A 21,045-nucleotide genomic window follows, 5' to 3' on the forward strand; every position below is an offset into this window, starting at 1 on the left:
ATCATTGAGAATAACTTGTTGACGTATCTGTTCCCTAGAGAAAAAAAATCTTCTTAAGATCAAACATGAGATATACTTTTCCCAGACAAACAAATTAGTTTCTGACAAGTTTGGTTTAAAGGCTTCCATACCACTTGTCGATGGTTAAACAATTTTGGAACTGATTGCTGGTTGATCTTCAAAACAAAACAAAATTGGGTTTAATTCCTCTTGCTGTTTCTATTGATCTACATGATTTGTTCTCTTACTACAATTTTAGTATTATTACTTGGATTACTTTTTTCAGAAAGTACGTATTTTCGCTATATGCAACAAGTATCCTTTTTTATCGTAGATAAAGTAACGTTTCAAAAATCACCTGTGTTTTCTCAAAATCAACCAATAAAGAATATTAACAAAAAACAAAAGACTGTTAGTGTTCCTAGCGACTTCTATGTTTTTAGTAAATAATAACCTAATATCATATTTGACTATACCAAAAACTCCCCATCTATAAAATAAGTTAAAAAATGAATTAATAAAAAAATTTAAAAAATCTTGGAAAGTTTTTAAGGAAGCGGTTAATTACATTGTTTTGATCTAAGGAGGCTTGGGCTATATTCTTTAGACATAATTATGACGTATCCATGGTATCCGAAAGCGTCACGTCATTTTTTATCTAACTAGATTTAATTAATATCTAGCTATTAATGAAATCATATGTTTCGGAAGAGTCTCCAAACGTCTAAACCTACGATGTGGCAACCAACTCGGAGAAATTGTTTAACCAGAAAGAAGTTGTGCCCCTAAACGTAAAGGTAAAAAAACAGATTATAAATATATATCAGCACGAGATCCCTTCTTAAAGAAATGGGACAAAATAATCTAATAGATCGGTATTTCTTTACCAAATATTATAAGACCCTTTTTCGGCTCCTTTCAAATGCGGGACACGTTTGGCCGGACAACGCCTCTATAGGATAGGATATATAGAAAATATTGTCTCTCATTTTACTGCAGAAAATGATGATTTATCAGTGGTTGCGTGGGTCCGTGTCGATTGAAACAATAAAGGGTCGGAACGTGTCTAAAATATCACATAGGCGTTGCGGATTTTTTGTGGCAAATATGTACGATGTTATGTAGAAACACAGCCCAGCTATAGAAAACGGTGTTTTCAAATTTAATTTTACATAAGAACAGGACGAGGCAAAAGGTTTAGATCTCAACTGGTCATTCCGTTTTAAGGGAATGTCCTTTAAACTATATATTTCTAACTCCAGTTCAAAAGCTTTAGTAAATATTATACAGATTTTTTATTCACAAGTAAATCTGTAATACAGAACTTATGTCTATTTTATTTCACTGAATGTTTAAAATACCTTATCGATTTAGATATTATTATGTTTTTTTTTTTTTCACTTAGACAAACCTATTTTCACAAAAATAACATTTGAGTGATTCTTTTGGACCAAGCAAGGTTAATTCTTTTACAGGTGGCAAAATATCTAATAAATAAGGCAAAAATCAAGTAACCTAATGTCACTAGTAGATGAAGGCGTGGGCACTACTTCCCACCTAGGTCATTCAATATGGCTATACCGGTAGAAACTGACCTTCCATTTCGTAGGTAGCACGACAACGAATGATGTTTCAGAACTGATGGTATTGCGAGAACAACTACTCAGCGTACTATATGCGTCAGCCCACATTGGATTACACCGGCAATACCCAGTAAACAGCTAGGATCGGTCGTCGGTTTAACCCACAAGACATAGACCTGTTTCGGACTAATTAGTTCTCATCAGTATGTCATAGGTGCGACAACTGACGAACGATCCAGTTGCTCTGATGTCGTTACTCCAGATATGAAAGTGTGTATGAACAGGGTGCAGTTGGAGATTCCATCTATGCGTGGTCACTACTACTTCCTCCCTAGGCGCTTCAATTCTGCCGGCATGGCTATATTGATGCACCCATTTAAGTTTTTAAGTTTTCTGTTTATATTATTTTTGTTTTTTTTTATTCTTTCAAATATTGTTTTTATAATTCCTGTGTTTGGCAATAATTTTGATTTCATATAATTTAACAGTATGTAAGTATTCTGAACATATTGTGCAAGAGCTATTTATTTAGCAATGACAAAGGTTTTATAATACCTTTACCTTCTGAAATAAACATATGTCGACAAGTGTACCCTAAGGGAGCTAGAGCCTCTTAAAGTGTCGGCCCTGAAGATGACTTTTGTTCGATATTAAAACGATTCGAGATGAAGTAATCAAACTTTGAACAACTTTTTATTCTGAATTCGAAGATGTGCAAGGAATGTATCTAACCTTTTTGGTAGAAATTATTTTTATAATTTGACCACAGAAATTCAAAATCTAATACTTTTTACGTTAAAATGGTAGGTACTCTTGTTCGACATGAAAAAGGATATACGAAGCTATCTTAGGTTCTTTTGCAGAGCAGTTAAAATTTAATTAGAAAATAATCTTACTTTAACAAAATTTCGCCATTTTATGAGATCATTATTAATATTTCATTATACCTAAACCGTTATTGGCAATGTTTCATGGGCGATATACGTGTCAAGTGCAAATGCAATTATGTAATGGTTAAGTAGGTTTTACTAACAGATTATCAATGTAGAATATAATTTTGCAGAAGTTCCATTAGTTCTAGGTTTCTGGTAAATGTCAGCATCGAAGTTTCAGATATAGTACAGATGGTAAGGCACCTCATAGTTTAGTTAAAGTAAGGAATATTGTAATCCAAATTTGCAAATTACCTCTATATAGAACACTATATAAATCAGAATATTTGTACTGAGTGTACAAACTTGTAAATTATTTTTTTAAAGAATAAGTACTTATATCTTGTTATATTAAACTATATGATTCAGGTAGTGGAAGTTAAAAAAAAAGAATAAATAAATACCTACCTTACGTAATAAAAAATTCAAACATATTGAGAACTGCTGTCAAGTCAAGAGGGGGTGTTACATTATGTTTTGTAAGTATTCGATGGTAGGGGAAAATCGTGTGAATTTAACCTGAGTTTCTGGTTACAGTATCGTGACTGAAAGTGAAAAGGCCGACGTGCTGACCAGAGAGGGCTCAAGAAGTCTATTCTTGGGACTTCAATCAGTACTATGATATCTAGATCAAAGAAAGATCTTTGGAAGAATGGTCAAGTGGATTTGGTCTGCGACATTCAAGGCTTCTAATAGAGGAGCTATGGGTTGAAGCAAATCAGAAAATTAGTTTGCTTAGCAAAAACTGCATTAGGATTATCACAGGAGTTCTAATGGGTCATAAACATCTAAATATTCACTTCAACAGAATGGGTTTCCGCACGAGTTGCAGGTTATGCGGACATGCAGGCGAGGATTCCATACATATCCTCTGTAGCCTAATGGTAAAAAGACACAAATACCTGCAGCATGCACAATGGGCATAAGATTTAAGTACTACGGGTAACTATGCCGTCTTCACAACAACAAGTATTCGATATTGCTATATTGGAGGAAAGTAATCTATTTTTAAATTCATCAACAATTAACCAATTTCTTGATATAAATTATAATAAAACATTTTATATAGAAGTTAGTACCATACCAACTGTTATACAAAATGTCCACCAGGTCTTGCATATTTTCAAAATTGTTAATTGTTTTTGTGACAAAATAAAGAAAAATACTAGATAAATGTAGGTTTCACATAAAATCTGTATTCACAACAACGAAAATAACGCAGAATCTTAAACGAAGGGAAATACTTTTTATAAGCTACAATTTTAAGAGATATAATAACTAGTATCTTTAATAAAACAGAGATTTTTGTTTAGGACTTTTTTCTGTACCAATGAAATAGAGTAAGATTCACTAACTTGGAATAAGCTTGATACATCAAACACATGATTTCTTTAAGTGGTAAAGTTATACATCACAACCAAATTTCAAATGTTTATTCGTAGTCGTTCCCAAGACCGGCAATTTAAAAAAATGTAAATTATTATTCAATTGATTTAGTTTCGAATTGGTGTTTTGAGAGGAATCGATAAAAAATTGTAATGAATCTACGGTTTTTAAGACATTCTTGTGATCATCGAGAGGAAATGCTAACTTACAATAACAGCAATAAATGTCATTATAAGTCTACCAATTTGTTATATCTTGAGGACTAGAAATAAATATTTGAAATCTTGTAATGATATACATATACCTGACACGCCCTTCAAAAATGTATTAGAAAACTTAAGGTTCTTATTTAAAAAAAACGACGTCACATCTCTCAGCTATAGTACTAATCGACGTGTCTGAGCATTTTAAACAAGAATTTTGTCCATTCGCACTGTATATTAACTATACAGTCTCTGCATTATTGGTGTATCGATTACCTGTCAAAGAGCTCTGAATTTAATGTAACATGAGACATTTACCGTTACTCATATTTCTAATAGAGGAAATGATTACTTCCCTACGACAATTTCCGATGTATCAGTAGTTCCTGAAACAAATTTTGAGAAATTAATTTGTCCATTCCACGAATCGGAAGAGAATTACATAGTTGAGATAGTATAGATGTATATTAAAGGATGTTTTATTCTTAACTTGCAACAGTTTGTACTAAATTACTTACTGCTTTTGATAATGAGGGTGTAAGTATTTAGTTTAGTAAGTATATTTATTCAAAATAGCTGATAAATATTATTATTTTAATTTATTGAGTTTAGGGTTATTGTCGCGGAATTCATCTGAATTCTGTTTCCTCCAGAATTAAGGCCCCCCGGTTGTTCGCCTGGTTGCGCTAGAGCTAGAAGATAGGTGGGTTGCTGATGCACGGTGGCGGTCCCACGTTGGGCGCCACGACGCGGATGCAAGACTGTCAGACTCTCTAAGACTGAATTGATTTTCCAATTTAGGACACTTGGAAATGTTTGGTTTGGATTTTTATATCACTCTGTACAACGTTTTGTTCGGGTCTGATAGTCTAGCGGACTCCGTAGAGTGCTTATACGTGAGCTTTGAAAACTTCCGCGTTTAACTGAGAACGGAGTCGAGTGTGGGTGTATTTTTTGATTTTTATAAAAAATAATAACTCAAGAAGGTATCATTTTATTCAATTTTAAAATTGCATACAGCAAGCAGCGGTTTACATACAATTTAGGATGTCGAATCGAGTCACACTCTCACTAGGTACTATGCCCTGGGTAAAAAACTGTAAATGTCGGTTCACGTACGTTCACCAGTAAAGTGGATCCGAGCAAAGCTGTTGTCGAGGAAGTTACACACCCTGTACAGAACCCGGATCTTCTTTTATTTTTATATCTAGTTATCCTTCATGCATAATACATTGTTATGTATACTTTGCCTATCTATTGACGTCAATGTAAATGATAAGAGATCCCTATATAAACTCATGCGAGATCTCTCATCATCAGTGTAATAGTAACAGTAGTCATAGATTGTACTAACTATCTAGTAATCAATAAACGTGTTGAAACAAATAAATGTGTTAAAGTCTTCCAAGTCACGAATTGCAACTTTAACTAGGAGTCCGGTTCAATGTCATCAACTTTTGGAGCGCGACGTTGGCACTTCTAACTGGTCTGACTATGTCGTAGTAGCTAGTGGCCCGAAACTATACATAATTAGTACGGGCCCGGAGGCCTGTCATGGGATGGAATTTGGGATGGACTCGTCTTGTAAAAATTTCGGTGGAGGTCAGCGAAATTTTCATTTCTTCCATCTCGCATCGGTGGTTGCGGGGAAGGCGTTTGGGATGTTTCTGTTCGTTGTAGCGGCTCGACGATCGAAAATTGGAAACATCGGTAAATTTCTTGGCTGTTCCCCAGTTTTGTCGGTGCAGCGGATCCTTTGCCTCGTATACATTGTTGTACAAGTGTTCAGGACCATTGCACGAAATTTTGTATTTCTCCGAAACTTCGTCCAATGAGCATGGCGCTCGTCGCCTTAAATTGTGTATGGTGTAGTGAGGGTCTCTGGCCTGGTAGGAGACTGATCGCATCGTTTTTGGGACCTCAAGTGGCGGAGTCGAAACATCTGCCAAATTTTGTATTGTTGTTTGGATCGCTCTTTTTTCTTCGCAGGATGTCTACGAATGTTGCAGCGGTCTGCCATGTATATATTTGTATTGAGAATTTGGTTCCGAGAGACTTAGTTGTTGACTTAGAAACATAGGCGATTTCAGAAGTCGGAAATGCATTCATAGATAAAAAGTATTACCCTTTTTAGTTTTGAAGCTTTCGAAACTTTATTTGTTTCATCGAGAAAATCTACCAGTGAATATTATAATCAAACGACTTGTTGAAAATTTTTTAATGAAGTACTTACTAATTGAGAATTGTATTCGTTAACAATATGACTATTGTCATTGCATGGCTCATAAACAATAAAATCAAAAATTTTTAGAATTAGAATTTAAAGTCTAATTAAAAGTTTATTTCATCGTTTTAAATACTGAGAAAGTGGCATACTGTAGGTTGTAATTGTCACCTACATTCAAAAAGATGTTAGTAAATATCGTAAGAAACTTTAGGTAATAATAAAGATTAAGGAAAAAGTTTATACAAACTTGAACATGCTTCTTATGGGAGCTACATAAATCAGGAATATAAATGTTATTTTTTTATTACGTATGTAATTATATGTATGATAAACAGCTGGTCAAGTTTCGGTTTGAATATTTCACACAACTGATAACATTCACACAAAGTTGTGTTACACTAGACCTTATTTATTATAGTTATTAACATTCGTATTATTTATTATTTCTATTTTCTTCTATTCATAAATGATGTTAATAACAAATAACTAAATATTAAGACACTTTTCATGGTATACGTGCCTTAGTGATTTTTGTACCACCTTCAACTGTCTAAAATTTCTAGATGTCTATTCTAATGACCTAGTGGTAGTGTATCGTTTCCATTTTTTTTTTAATTTTGACAGACTGCTTTTGAGATATTTTGATTTTGACCTTGATTCCCTTATAAAATACACTAATTGGTAATTTCAGTAATTGTCAAATTGTAAATTTATTTCGAACACTGTATTTATGATCCTTTGTCGATAAAGAAATTCAGTTTAGAATTCAGAAAATCTTTATTAAATGTGTTTAATTTCGCGCTGAATTTTCCTTTACCGACGTTGCTTTGAGGGACTAAAAACTAATTATTGCTGTCCCTGCCACCTTCACCAACGAATGATGTCGCCGAGTTTGTATTTTCAATTAAAAATATTCCTAATGTAATCATTTTACAGTTACACGCCCACGGCAGTTTATAATTTTGATGGGAGCTTTTTATACTTTGGCATCTCAAGGGTTGAGCGATAATTAATCTGCTAATTGCTAATTAGTTGTTTATTAACTGCATAATTATTCTGTTTACTAGTGAAATTGATAATTTTCTTTTGAAATATTAAATTGTTACATAGAAGTAGAACCTGGTATAAAGAAATTTTCTAATCTTGAAAACATTACCAATTATTTTTAATTTTCCAGATTAACCTTGAATATAAGGTATTTCTACTGCATGTATAACATTTTGTTGTCGCCTCTAAAAATTATTGTTTTCAATGTTTTTAAAACTCTTATCATTAAATAAATTTCCATAGAAACTTGGGACTTTTAATTCTACAATTTGTATGAAGTTACAGTAAATAGTAGTAACATTATTAATTTACAGAAAATAAAAGTACCAAAACATGATTGTTTGAATTCGAAAATAAATAAATAAATAAGCTGTAACTGTTCTCATTGTAAAAATAATATTGAAAACTGATTAAACAATGTGTTATTAAAAGTCTATTGAATTTCATTGGCAATTTAAAAATAAAGACAAGTTAAAAAAATTAAATGGAGAATTATTCTCACCGGGTCTTCTCTGTGCTATACAAAATAAAATAAAATAAGGTACACTTTTTGAAAGGGCCACAGGGGAATAGGAATTTTGCTAGTATGATTCTTCAGTGGTATAAGATGTTGTATTCCAAAAATAAAGTAATTCCAGCAAAGCTAAAACATAATTTTTAACTCCTCTTTTGTATTGCATAAAAATTAAAGATTTGTTGATCATATGGAAATGAATTGAAGTTTCTGAGCTTTCTGTATAATTTAGTTAGTAAATGCAGTTTTTTTTGAAAAATTCAGATTGAAATTGAAAAGCTGATTTAATACTCCAATACGTACATTGTAAGTAATATTTACTGTGGAGTAAGGAAATTGTGGTATTTTTATTGTGAATATTACTATTGGTAGAACCATATAGGGAAAGAAGCTTAAATTTCCTAAAAATATTTACACATGAATGTACATTAGCAGTGTAATGCAATATTCTCTTTTGGGCTATAAAAATGCCACCATAAAGAGTCACTTCTTAAAAATGCCATACTTTAGTTGTCTTTCAACTTGTGCAAAATATCCTTTAAATGAATGATCAGTAAAAGTCATCTAGAAAAATCCGTATAATTTTTGATATACTGACTGACTGACAGACATGATTATAGGTTTCGACTGTTCAAAATTCCGTCCATTCCGCAGTATAAATAGTGAGGAACAGACTAATAGTCCTCTCCATTTTTACTGTTCCTTGGGTTCTTCATTTTTCTAAAGTTTTTGATGGTGTAAGTACTTATGTCTTTATTATTTTCGGCAAATACTTCATTGTTTTTGATAAATGAACGTCAATAATAAGATTTATTTATGTTTTGCCAGTAGATGCTGTAGAACTGGCTCTGAAAGCACAATTCTTACTCCACTACGTGGCTACTTATAGGTTATGTCCAGCCGTATGTTGCCTACATACTGTTTAGGAAATTGTTAAGAAACAGACCAGACACGCTACAAGTATGGCAAATTTACTAGATTGGACATGAACAAATAAATGGACATCGATATTCTTAGAAATTTTTATATTATACATAATTCATATTTCATCTGAGCCTACAACGCTGTTCATCAGCAAAACATCGCCGTAATCAACACCAACCATCATCGCTGGAGGAAAGAAAGCCATACGACGAATTCTTTCTCGTTTTAACTATGTTCTTGGTCAGAATTAAGCTTATACAGGGTGGGCCAATCTCGACTCTCTTAGGGGGTTCCCCTATTTCTCAGTCACAGTTTTTGAGATAAATGATTGATTTTGGGCTTAAACTCTTCCGTGAAATCTCTTCAAGATGACGGCACTATAACAGTAAACAAAGACTTCATCTTGTATAAAAAGTTTAAACTTGTGAAAACGTTTTAGAAGATCATATATGTTACTGTTTTTTCAGGGTCGCTGATTACAAATCCGAGGTCAGAATCTAAATTCAAGATGGCGGATCCAATATGGTTACCATAAATGTCGAATTTTTATATTTTTGGAAAAACGGAATGTCAACGGGCTTACAGGGCTTTTCAAGCCATAACATATTTTTACCATCAAGTAGGACTGAATCCCAGAAGTTCATCTATCAACATCAACATTTTTTGTTTCTCACAAGAGTCGTGTCATCTATCCGAAGACGTGATACATAATTAAATGAAAAAAACATTGATAAGTACATGTGCGAAATTCCATTCTGTCTAAGATAGCTGGTATATTTTTACTTGTCTCTCAAGATGCAATGGACCTTATATATAGAACTAGGTTTTAGCTAATTTTTTTCGTATTTTAATTGATAGGTATAATGAAAGTCAGCAACTTAAAAACAATACAAGTCCCTTTTGATTTTCAGTGTTTTGGATTTCATAATAATTATATTAAAATAGCCATTTATGTGATAAGTATGTGAAATAATTCTTTAAAACTCGAATTATTAAGTAACATTTTTAAGGCGACAAATTTTAATAATTCAGTCACTTTAATTAATTGTGTTACGATTTTTGTTTCTAAACAAATGAATACAAAAAAAAAATCGATAAAATACCATGATTATTTTACGAGCTACTCCGTAAAGGTGTTATTTGTGGATTAGTTTTATAATAGTTTTCAGAACATTAATTTTAAGAGTACACTCTCTTAAAATGATAAGTATGTTTTTGGCAGCCCATTTTTATTTTCCTTAACCTTTTTACTGAGCATTTTTGGCTGATGTCCATAGGGACCTACTTACTTAAAAATACATTTTCTGTCTGCTCCATCAGTTTAGCTTTATATTTTATAAAGACCTTGTGTAGTCGAAATTATAGAGTATATTGTAACGTCCCAATGTTCATAAAAACTTGCAAATAAATGAGATGAGTTTCACGTTTCCATGTTAATTCAAGGGAACATTCCTTAGATAAAAATAAGCAAATAGTTTTATATAAATCTTGGTCCTGAAATGTACCATTTTTAAAATATGTCGTCAATTTTTTTTGGAAAAATATAATATTGTTTTTTATATTTTAAGAATGCGTATCAACAAATTCATAAAATTTTGTGTAGTAAATTGCAAAATAATGATTAGACTTTCTGTTTTGTTTGTATCCAGAACTAAAGTTGTTCAAGGCTAAATCTGAATGACGTTGATAAACAAAAATAATAAGTTGAACAGGTTAAACTGAAATAGTTATAAATATAGTTTATAACGTATCACGAATAAATAAAAAAATAAAAAACTTTATGTACAGGGTGTCCCGGTACTTGATACAAATAGATGAGGTTAAAATAATATCAGTTTTTAATATAAAATTTTTTCATACGGCCCTTCGTTAACAAGTTACGGGCACTCAAAGGTGAAAATTAAAAAACTTTTTATTTACAATCTTTAAACTATTAACTTCAGCATGATGCAAATTTGGTGATAGATGTTTTTGATGTTGTAAGTGAATCTTCATTATGCGCCCAGAATGCCAGGGACGGACTATGCCCAATGGTTAACAACCCAGAATTTTTGCATAGATGACGATCGCAATCTGCCTGCATCAAAAATAAGTTACCTGAAGAATTTTCCAACAATAATAACGTCTTGGATCAACTCGGTAAAATTAACAGTTTAGGAAATATTTGTGATTTTATGTCACAGTGCACATCGAGCGGCGCCTCCACCATTTTTTTTTTAATTTTTAATTGGACATAATTACTACGTTAGAACCGTACATATTTTTAAAATAAGAGCCTAGTAAATCTTACTGTCTGCTAATGTAATTTTCACTAACAATATTTGACAGGCTCACTTTACACACTTTATTTTTACGGATATTTTCACTTTGAGGTGAGAACTTCAATTCCACAATTCCAGTCCAAGTCGAAAAAAACAGTGAGAGTCACTTTGACATTAGATCGAGACTAACGTGCTTTCTTGGAGGATGGAGATCCAATCTATTGTGATGATTGAACTTTTGTTTCAATGTTGTACACTGCTTTCGTCTCCCGTCAATGAATGAATATTTCATCGTCATTGGATTGTTCAAGGAGTTGCCGACAAACGTCCACACGATTTTCTTTCTGTTGTTCGGTCATCAAACGAGGAATAAATTTTGCAGCAACTCGATGCATGTTCAATTTTTCAGTCAAAATTTCATGGTATGACTAAATTGAGATGCTAACCTTTTCTGCAATTTCTCTGACAGTTAGTCGGCGATTTGCAAGCACCACTTGACTTGACTTTCTTAACATGGGTGTCATTAGTAGAAGTCGAATGCTTTCCTGGTCGAGGAATATCTTCAATTGACTAACGACCACTTTTAAATCGTGAAACCCATTCCTAACATTGGGTACGACCCAGAGCATCATCTCCGTAAGCTTGTTTAAAAGTTGAATCGTGCCCGTAAAAGTTTTCCCCAGTTTCACGCAAAATTTTACGTTGCACGAATGTACTCACAGAGATTATATTTTTCCTCGTTGAGTTTTTTAAATTAACCTGTTGATTTATATTAAATATAAAATTCTAATATGTGCCATTGATAATAATAACTAACAAACTAACAACAATAGGGAATGAAATAAAAATCTGCAATTCTAATTTTCTTGTTTCGTAATTAGTAAATAATTCACTTGATTCTAATATTTCAATTAATTACGCACTTAACTTTCGACATTGTGATTTATGGAATCCGTTTAGAAAAAATGTAAATAAATTGATTTTTTAAAACTCCGATTGTATCCAGTGAAGACATGATGGTTGCAAAACCATTAAAATAACGTTATTTTAGTTAAGGTAACGTTAAATATTGAAAATATAACGTTTTAAATTAAGCATATTTTCAACTGAAAGTTGAAGAAACACAATATAACTTAAATTTAAAAGAAACATAAAGTAGAGCGAAAGGAAGAAACATTAAACTATTATTGTTATTAACTATTTAATTAATTGCACATGCCTGCAATTATAAGTAACTCCAAGCTGTGAGGTTGTTTATAGAAGCTTCAAAGAGTTATTGTAGTGCTGAAAAACTGCAAAATAACGCCAAAATTTTAGTTAAAAATAACGTGTATTAGTGATCTGCCCTTTCTAGATTTAGTACCTAATGAAAGTATCGACAGTGTACCTGCTGATAATCTCTGGTCCGAGGGATATACGTCGACCGAGGCATTGTTTTCCTATAACACCCATGGTACCTTGAATGTTAAATACATGTACATATTTTGATACATATAGCTATAGCTATATTTACGCCATTTACTCTGTGTTGGCTTTAATAAACGTATTTCATTCAATAAAAATGTATATCAATATAACAAATTTAAAGACGATCGACCTACCTTGACAAATCATTGATCTGTAAAATCAGATTGCCATCAAATTCGGGGCGTTAAGACAAATTTTATCCTCTAATAAATTTTCTCTAGATCTTTTAAAGGGGTACTTTCCCTTGACAGGATGAAGGAATTGAAAAAGTCCAGATAGACCAATTATTTCCAAATTTGGAACATAGAAATAAATTTTAATTCTGAAAAACTTTTCTAAATGAACTTATATCTTATATAAAAAGAGCACTTTATTAACATAGACATATTTTTTTATTCCTAACAAAGTCTACTTAATTTTTCAGAAATAAAAGTACTTTACAGGTTATCTTTTAACCAAACAGAATCGATTCCCAAAATAAGTATCAAGTTAAAAATTTAAAAATTTGTTTGTTATTAACACCAACGGTTAACGATCTCAACATTATTAGGTACGTTATAAAGATAAGTCTGCTATAGTTTAATCATAGTTTTTACCTATTTTTTAAGAGACAACCTGTGCATGTCTGTCCTACTTAAAATTACATATTTGTACATTTGAACAAAATTAGTTTTTGTTTTTAAAGAAGAAAACCTTATTTTATTTTATTATTTTATCAAGAAAACATTAAAGGAAGGCATTTTACTTAATTAAAGATAAGATGTTACATTATCTTGATATGTATTATTGGCTCAAAGTAATATTCTTTTCTGAGTAATAAATAACTAATAAACTAGTAATAACTAATAAAGTAGTATAATTTAAAAAATAATATATGTTTATATGATTTTTTTAAATAATGTTTGTTTCAATAGTAAGTATATTTTTAGGAATACCTTTATACCTCTAGAGTCGATTTTTTACTTCCTGGTAAATTTATTTACCGGTTAAATCTATATCAATCTCATAAAAAGACTGCCAATTTATTATAGAGTTGAAAAAACGCCCGCTAATATAACTTGATTTAAATGATCTCTTTACTTACTTTAACTGCTTCTTTTAATCAATTTATTTCACTTTCGCCTATTTCTACTACTATGGCTAAGCAAGCACGGACGCCAGAAAATAAGCAACTTTAAAACGGAAAATTTTGCCAAATCCCCACTTTGTCGTATGTTAGGGATCGTTTACTTGCCTAAGGGTACGGCCACGGTGGAAAGTCGAGACTACAAATTCATATTGATGTTAGAGTGACGAGCAACAGCAATTGGATTTGTAACATATGAGTTAGGTTTCGGACATAGTGATACGATGATTTGCTGGCATAGCTGTTGTTTGTGTCTTCTTGCTTCTACATCAATCTGAAGCCTCGACTGTATACTATTGTCGCACCCTAACGTTGCTTTTCGAGAGATTGTACGTCTTTCTATACAAATCTCGCCTAAATTTCTATAGCTTCTATAACAGACGTACAGGCCATTAGAAAGGGAGCTTTACTTGACCTTTTATGTTAATAACTTTACGTCAAGACTCTCGGCTCCACTAGCCCAGTGTTTTTGACTCCTAGAAACAACAATGATAAAAATATATAATTTGAAAACAGAAGAATGCATGATTTCTAAAATTTTGGCATTGACATTCCAAAATGTTATTTAAATTTTTATCAAATTTTTTTATTCCTTGCTTCTAATAATTACATAGTTTAGATCAGTAAAAACTCGATTGAAAATAGGTATAATTAAATTTTACAAATGCTCGTTAATCAAAATTGTCAGACATTACCGGAAAATGATCTGGAATTTTTTTTTATAGAATTTGGATGATAATTGTCTTGTTTATAATAATTATTTATTATTAAATTAACAGTATACAGAAATAAATATTTACTTGGACATATTTTTTTAGATTTAGATATTTCACCATGGAAGACATTTTGTTCAGAGAATTTAAATGTGAAAATATTTTAATACTTCCAATATGCATGATTTTGGAATAAAATTAACAACTATTAATAATGAGGTAGTAGAAACGGTAACGGTAACAAAGAGAATTGTTCCTGATAGGCATGAACGTTCGTAGAAAATTGGAAAAGGAGCCCAAGAATAAGAAAATGTCATAAAAACTAATAAAAATTATTCTATCTTTGAATTTCGTTACAGAAAATTTGCCAGAAGGCAGAGGATAAAAAATACAAGCCATGGAAACTAATAAAAATAATTAAATTTTCTGGTTTACGGTCATTTATGAATTTAGTGCAGAAACGAATGGAAGGCAAACGTCCCTATCTACCGACACCGACCCTCTATTAAAATGTTCTTGCTGGTAAGTAAGAATGTGTATACATACATTAAATTTAATTATTAATAAACAAAATAAAATACTACTAATAACTCACTAAATATTTTCAAAGATATCAAAAAGCAACTAAATGTAAATTTTAGCTCCCTTTATAATTCTTTAGATTCAGTTGTTTCATAGAAGAAAATAAATATTGGTATCACTAATGGATTAAAATAAGGGTAAGTATATGTAATGTAACTACTTAAGTCACCATCATGTATGTAGGTTGCTAAGAATAACCTATAATGTTTAACATTTCATTGTATGGAAATTCTTTACTTTGACAAATTTATATTTAGGGAGGACAAAGACTTCAGTTTTATTTTTATTGTGCATAACGTTAGAATTAGTCTAGCAGTAAGGTAGTAAAATAAAATAAATAAAGTTAATTGTACTGTAAACAATTTAAGGCATATTTTATTACGTCAGAGGGTAAGTCGTACTTATATACAATTGTTAAAAAAAACTTTACAACATATTTCTGTTTGTTTATTAAAAAAATAACTAACTATTTCAACAAGATTATTTTAGATTTAGCATTACATTACATTTTGTATAGAATATTTTATTGGATATTAAATTGGATAAAGCAATCCAAAAATTAATTGAAAACGTTTTTTTAAATTTTTTTTCTAAGGAAAAATATTGACAATTATTTCTTAATTTTTATTATTTTTTTTCAACCTTTGTCAGCAAACGAAATGTTAATGTTCTATGATACTAATGAAGATACGACCACTAAAAGCTTTGTTGTCTTAGATTACAGGTCCCAAAAATTCCTAAATGGTTCCTATAATAAATTTCTTAAATTATTTTAACAAACATGTAAATCATTATGCAGGTAAGCAAATATTCTCTATTGTAATATAAGCTTGACAAAATTCATCTTGTCTTCGTGTTTCAACTGCGTAGTAGCATTAACTCATATATTATGTAAATGTACCTATCTATTATATAAAACCTTAATTTTATAACTATATTTACTATACATAAGTAAAAGTTTTATAGAGAAGCTTATAAAACATTTTTATTTAAACTATTCTTGTTAAATGTATACCAAAAAGTACCAATGTTTCGGTATCTAAAAGATGTATAGAGTTTGATTAATTTAGAAATGGTTAGTTAATTAAAAAAATACATGTCTATGTTATTTTATTTTTTATGGGTATTTTTCTTTCATCTACTCTGTTGCATCAAATATTAGTACCTACAGAAGACGATATTATATTTTCGAAAATCCACTGTAATTTTTTTAATTTAAAATATGTTTGAAATTTGTGAAAAGATCTTTCACAAAGACATTTTGGCAAGCAATCCAATGTGAAGTTTTATCTTATGGGAACTATGTATTTGTATTAAAATTTACATTCAACAGTATTTTTTAACTCTTTTAAATAATTTCAAAGGAGCTATAAATATTGTCTAGTTATTTTTTTAACGAATTTAAACATTTCACAAACATAAAAATGTAGCAGTTGAATGTACGAGAGTGTTTTTTTTTTCAAAATTTTCGCTTTCGGGAACATCTAGAGCCAACCTGAGACCGCTAGTAAATTAGTGCCATAATGATCTGATCTTTTTCTGTCTATTATATTTTTCGAAAAGGCGATGGTAAAAAATTACTATAATATCAACATACAGGAGTAATTTATAATATTTAATATATATTTATATCTAAGAAATGAATTGATGTGTAGTGTAAATAGAGGAATTGAAAGAAAAATATCTTGTAACTTCGTAAGAGAACGTTGTTCTATTCTGATGCATACTGGGAATTGTTCCGACCAAAATAATGAATTAATGTATTCAGTTTTAAACATTGAATCTATGAGGTAAATATATTGTATATAATGAGACGTTGAATAAGTTCTTGCTGTTTTCCAACAGATGGCGTTACCATAACTGTATAGTAGCGTGTAGTTAGTGTAGTTAACGTGCCTATAAAGAAGAACAAGCTTGAAATTCAGTGTATATTATTTCTCCGAAGTAGAAACTACTTTTTTTCATAATGTTAAATATGTATATTATAATACACTACTTTATTCAAAAGAAATATGCAGCTGAAGCACACAAATTCTTATTGAGACTTACGGCCATCATGCAGACATTGGTTTAGACCTTTCAAAAATAATGATATAATAAATAATAAGTCTTTTATTACAATAATTTATCTCAAGTACATGTAGCAAGTACATGCAAGCAAATAGAAAATAATAAGCTTGTACATGGGCGAAGTGTCAGTTTAAAACTGCTTTTCAACTTAACCCCTAGAAACAGTATGAATAAACAGAAATAAATAAATGAACACAAAATAACCTAAGTATAACGTCCCTCTTATCACGTAAGGGCGTATAATCCAAGAAATGGATATACACATACGCCTCTACGTGATAATAGGGACGATAATAGAATCTCTAAACATAATCCCTACAGAATACAAACATACATTGAAAAAAATATAAATACACATATATATGAATCAAAATGAAAATCTCGTAGTGGCTATCTAAGAGAAAAAAATCCAAACAGTTAACGACATCCTAACAGACAGTTTAGTGACAGCAAATTATTAACTAGTATCATCCAAAACTTTAACTTTAACTTTTTTTTAAAGTTCAAAATAGTGTATGACTTAAAACAAACGGGCAAAACATTATATTCTATACAGGCGTGATAGATAAATCTTCTGGTATACAGGGCAGTGGCGTAGCGAGGAATTTCTAATAAACGCGAATAACGAGGATTAAACGTCGAAGTGGCTTTATGAAGCCACTTAAATTTTTCATGTAAGTATACAGGGCATTTTTGCTGAAGAATTTTATGAGTTAAACATAAAGAGTGCAACTTACGAGAGTACGAAAGATTAAGAAAATTATGTTTCTTAATTAACTCAGTAATTCCTCGTTCAAATTTTCTATTTCATATGCAAATCTAAAACAACTATTTTGAATTCGCTGCTAACGTTAAATATCGGAGTGTAGTAGAGCCGGGCCATAGATATAGTCACAGTATGAGAGCTTTGAAAATATTAAAGATTTTACATAAACTGATTTTTAGAGATGAATCCATAATGGGGATAAAGTTGCTTTAAGGTATTATACGATGATCGACACAGATTGTTTACATGCTTGGTATATCTTAGCTCCTCATCAAACCAAAGTCCCAGGTTATTACACTCATTGGTAAAATTTAAAGAAATATCTTCTAATTTTAAATTCAATTCCATTTTCGCCATAATACGTTTATTTTTGGGACCAAAAATTATGACTTTAGATTTGTCAGGATTTAGCTTCAATCTATGAGCAGCAGAGATATTTAACAATGAGTTTAAGTCGTAATTAATACAATCGTTAAAAGCAGCCAAGTCCGTAACACGACAATTGAGAAACACTTGGGTATCACCAGCGTAATGATGCACAGAACATTTATTAAAAAATGTATAAAAATCCGCTATATAAATAGAGAACAGCAAGGGCCCTAAAATGGACCCCTGAGGAACCCCATGAGTCATTGTCAAGACGTCAGACGCATTAGCGTTTATGATTACTTGCTGTGTTCTGCCAGAAAAATAACTAAAAATTTAGGAAGCAGCACTATTATCAAAGCCAAAGTACGTTAACTTTTTACAAAGGATAGAGTGGTCCAATGTGTCGAACGCTTTGCTATAATCTAAAAGAATCAAGGACGTAATTAAACCATTATCAGTGGCGTTATAAATTTCATCTGAATTATGTGCTAAAGCAGTAGTCGTACTGTGCTGGGACCTAAAGCCGGACTGAAAGGAAGGGATAATGTCATTATCAAAAACAAACTGCGACATTTGTATTTTCATAACCATTTCGAGAACTTTGGAGATGGTAAGCAAGATACTAATAGTTCGAAGATGATTTAGATCGGTAGCATTAGGTACTGTCGGCAACGGAATAACACTAGCATTTTTCCAACATCTGGGAAAAGTGTGAGTTAAAATGGATGTATTAATTATATAAGTAAGGTGATTTAATAAATGTTCTGCAATCAATTTGAGCATGTTAACAGAGATATAGTCAGAACCAGCTGAGTGAAATTTGATCAAATTAATGTACTTATTAATATCATTGGTGGATATTAATGTTGAAGATAAAGAACGCTTTGGCGCACCAAAACAGTTTGAAGATGAAGAATTGGTGGCATTACTTTATGAAGACTCATTTCAGACGCTAGCTGAACTTGCAGAATCATTAGTAGTGTAACACACCACAGTTGAATAGCGTCTCTGCAGTGAGCAGCTGCTTCGAATGCAGAAAAGGAAATGTTTTTTGCATCGTATCGTAAATGGCGATGAAAAACGTTCATGGTAGAATTTTGAGATGTACAAATAATTTATGTTTGCCTGCGCATCGTTTAGCCAAGTTTCGTGCATCTTTTATTTACAATGCGGTTAAAATTTATAATAATATAAGAGATGATGTAAAACTATGTTCAGTAGTCAAATTTCGTAAGAAGGTCAAGGTTGAACTCATTCTATTTCAACAAACATTTTAACTGTTTTTGTTTCTTTTTCTTTTATTTCCTGGCGATTGATCATTTCAACTTTTTTCTTTTCTTTTTTTATACGCTTGACTTCACCATTAAATTAAATTAAATTTTGTTGTATTGTAATTTAAGTATATATGTACCTGTACTAGTATATGTTTTTTTATTTTAAGATGTAATGTAGAAATTCGTATATAAAGCTGTATTGATGTAACTGTAGTCTTCTAAATGGTTGAGTAGATTAGCCACGGCCAGACTCCGCCTTTAGGAAATGTATTTGTACCTGCTTATGTATACATTTTCTAATAAAGACATTTATTATTATTAAAAATGGATACGCTATGATAATCCTAAACATAGAAAATCGTGGGGCAAGCTGCGCCATCCGTCAACATTGTCGGCAAAGCCGTATATCCAAGGTTCCAAGCTTCTGCTTTGCATTTGGAAATGCTTAAATGAAAAGTCCTACTCCATCCGCCATATTCACCAGACATTGTCTCTACTGATTACCATTTGTTCCGATTGATGGCATATGGTCTGGCTGAGTAGCCTCTTATGAAGAGACCAAAAGATGGGTCGACTTAAAATACGTGTCGTTTTTCCAATGTGGAATTGAAATGTTACCAGAAAGATGAGCAAATGTAGTGGGTAGCGATGGACAATACATTCAGTGACGTTTTTTACTATATTTAAACAAAACATTAATTTTCACGAAAAGACAGCGAGAACTTATTCAACATCTCATTATATATAACTTGTTAAAAATGTCACATGTTTTATAGATATCTAGCTTACCTACATATAATCGAATTTAGTTTTAGTATAATAGAATTTAGTGTTATCGAATTTAGTTTGACTAAAGCTTTTTAAAACAATGAGAACTATATTTAATATAACTAACAAGATAAAAATGGTATCAAATTTTCTTCGATACATCATAAGTAGTGTATTCAGGGTAGCCCATCGAAAACGTACCGCAAGGCATTACAGGGTAGTAAAGAACTTTTCTACAAAATCCAAAAACAGGTCAAATTTGTTTCTGAGAGGGACAACTTTTGGCTCAAAAGCATACCAAAATCTTCAACCCCCTAAGTGGGGGTGCTATCCCCTAAATTTTTTTAAAAGGAAATGGGGGTCAAGTGGGGGGTCATTAGAAAGGGCTTTTAATTCTTTATACATCGATCCTTACTTTTTGATAATCGATTCATTATTTTAGAAAATATGCAGCTTTGAAAATACGAACAATATTTTTGACGAGAAATGCGAAAATCGATTTAATTTTACTTCAAAACTTACGGTATTAGTCAAGTAAATGCTGAAAATGTTGTCCGCCAACTTGCATACAATGATACAGGTTGTCTTCAAACCGTTGTCGAACATTCTGGAGCACTTGCGGTGTTACTTCGCGACATACATTAATGATTCGTCCTCGCAGATCTTCCAAGGTATCAGGTGGAGTGCTGTAAACTTTGCTTTTAATGTGCCCCCAGAGAAAGAAATCTAAAGGATTTAAGTCGGGTGACCGAGGGGGCCACTCAATTGCACCTCTTCGTCCTATCCAGCGTCCTGGAAACGTCTCATTTAGGTAATTGCGCACATTGAGCGAG

This window comes from Anoplophora glabripennis, unplaced genomic scaffold, assembly GCF_000390285.2.
Source record: "Anoplophora glabripennis isolate ALB-LARVAE unplaced genomic scaffold, Agla_2.0 scaffold1002, whole genome shotgun sequence".
Taxonomy (NCBI): domain Eukaryota; kingdom Metazoa; phylum Arthropoda; class Insecta; order Coleoptera; family Cerambycidae; genus Anoplophora; species Anoplophora glabripennis.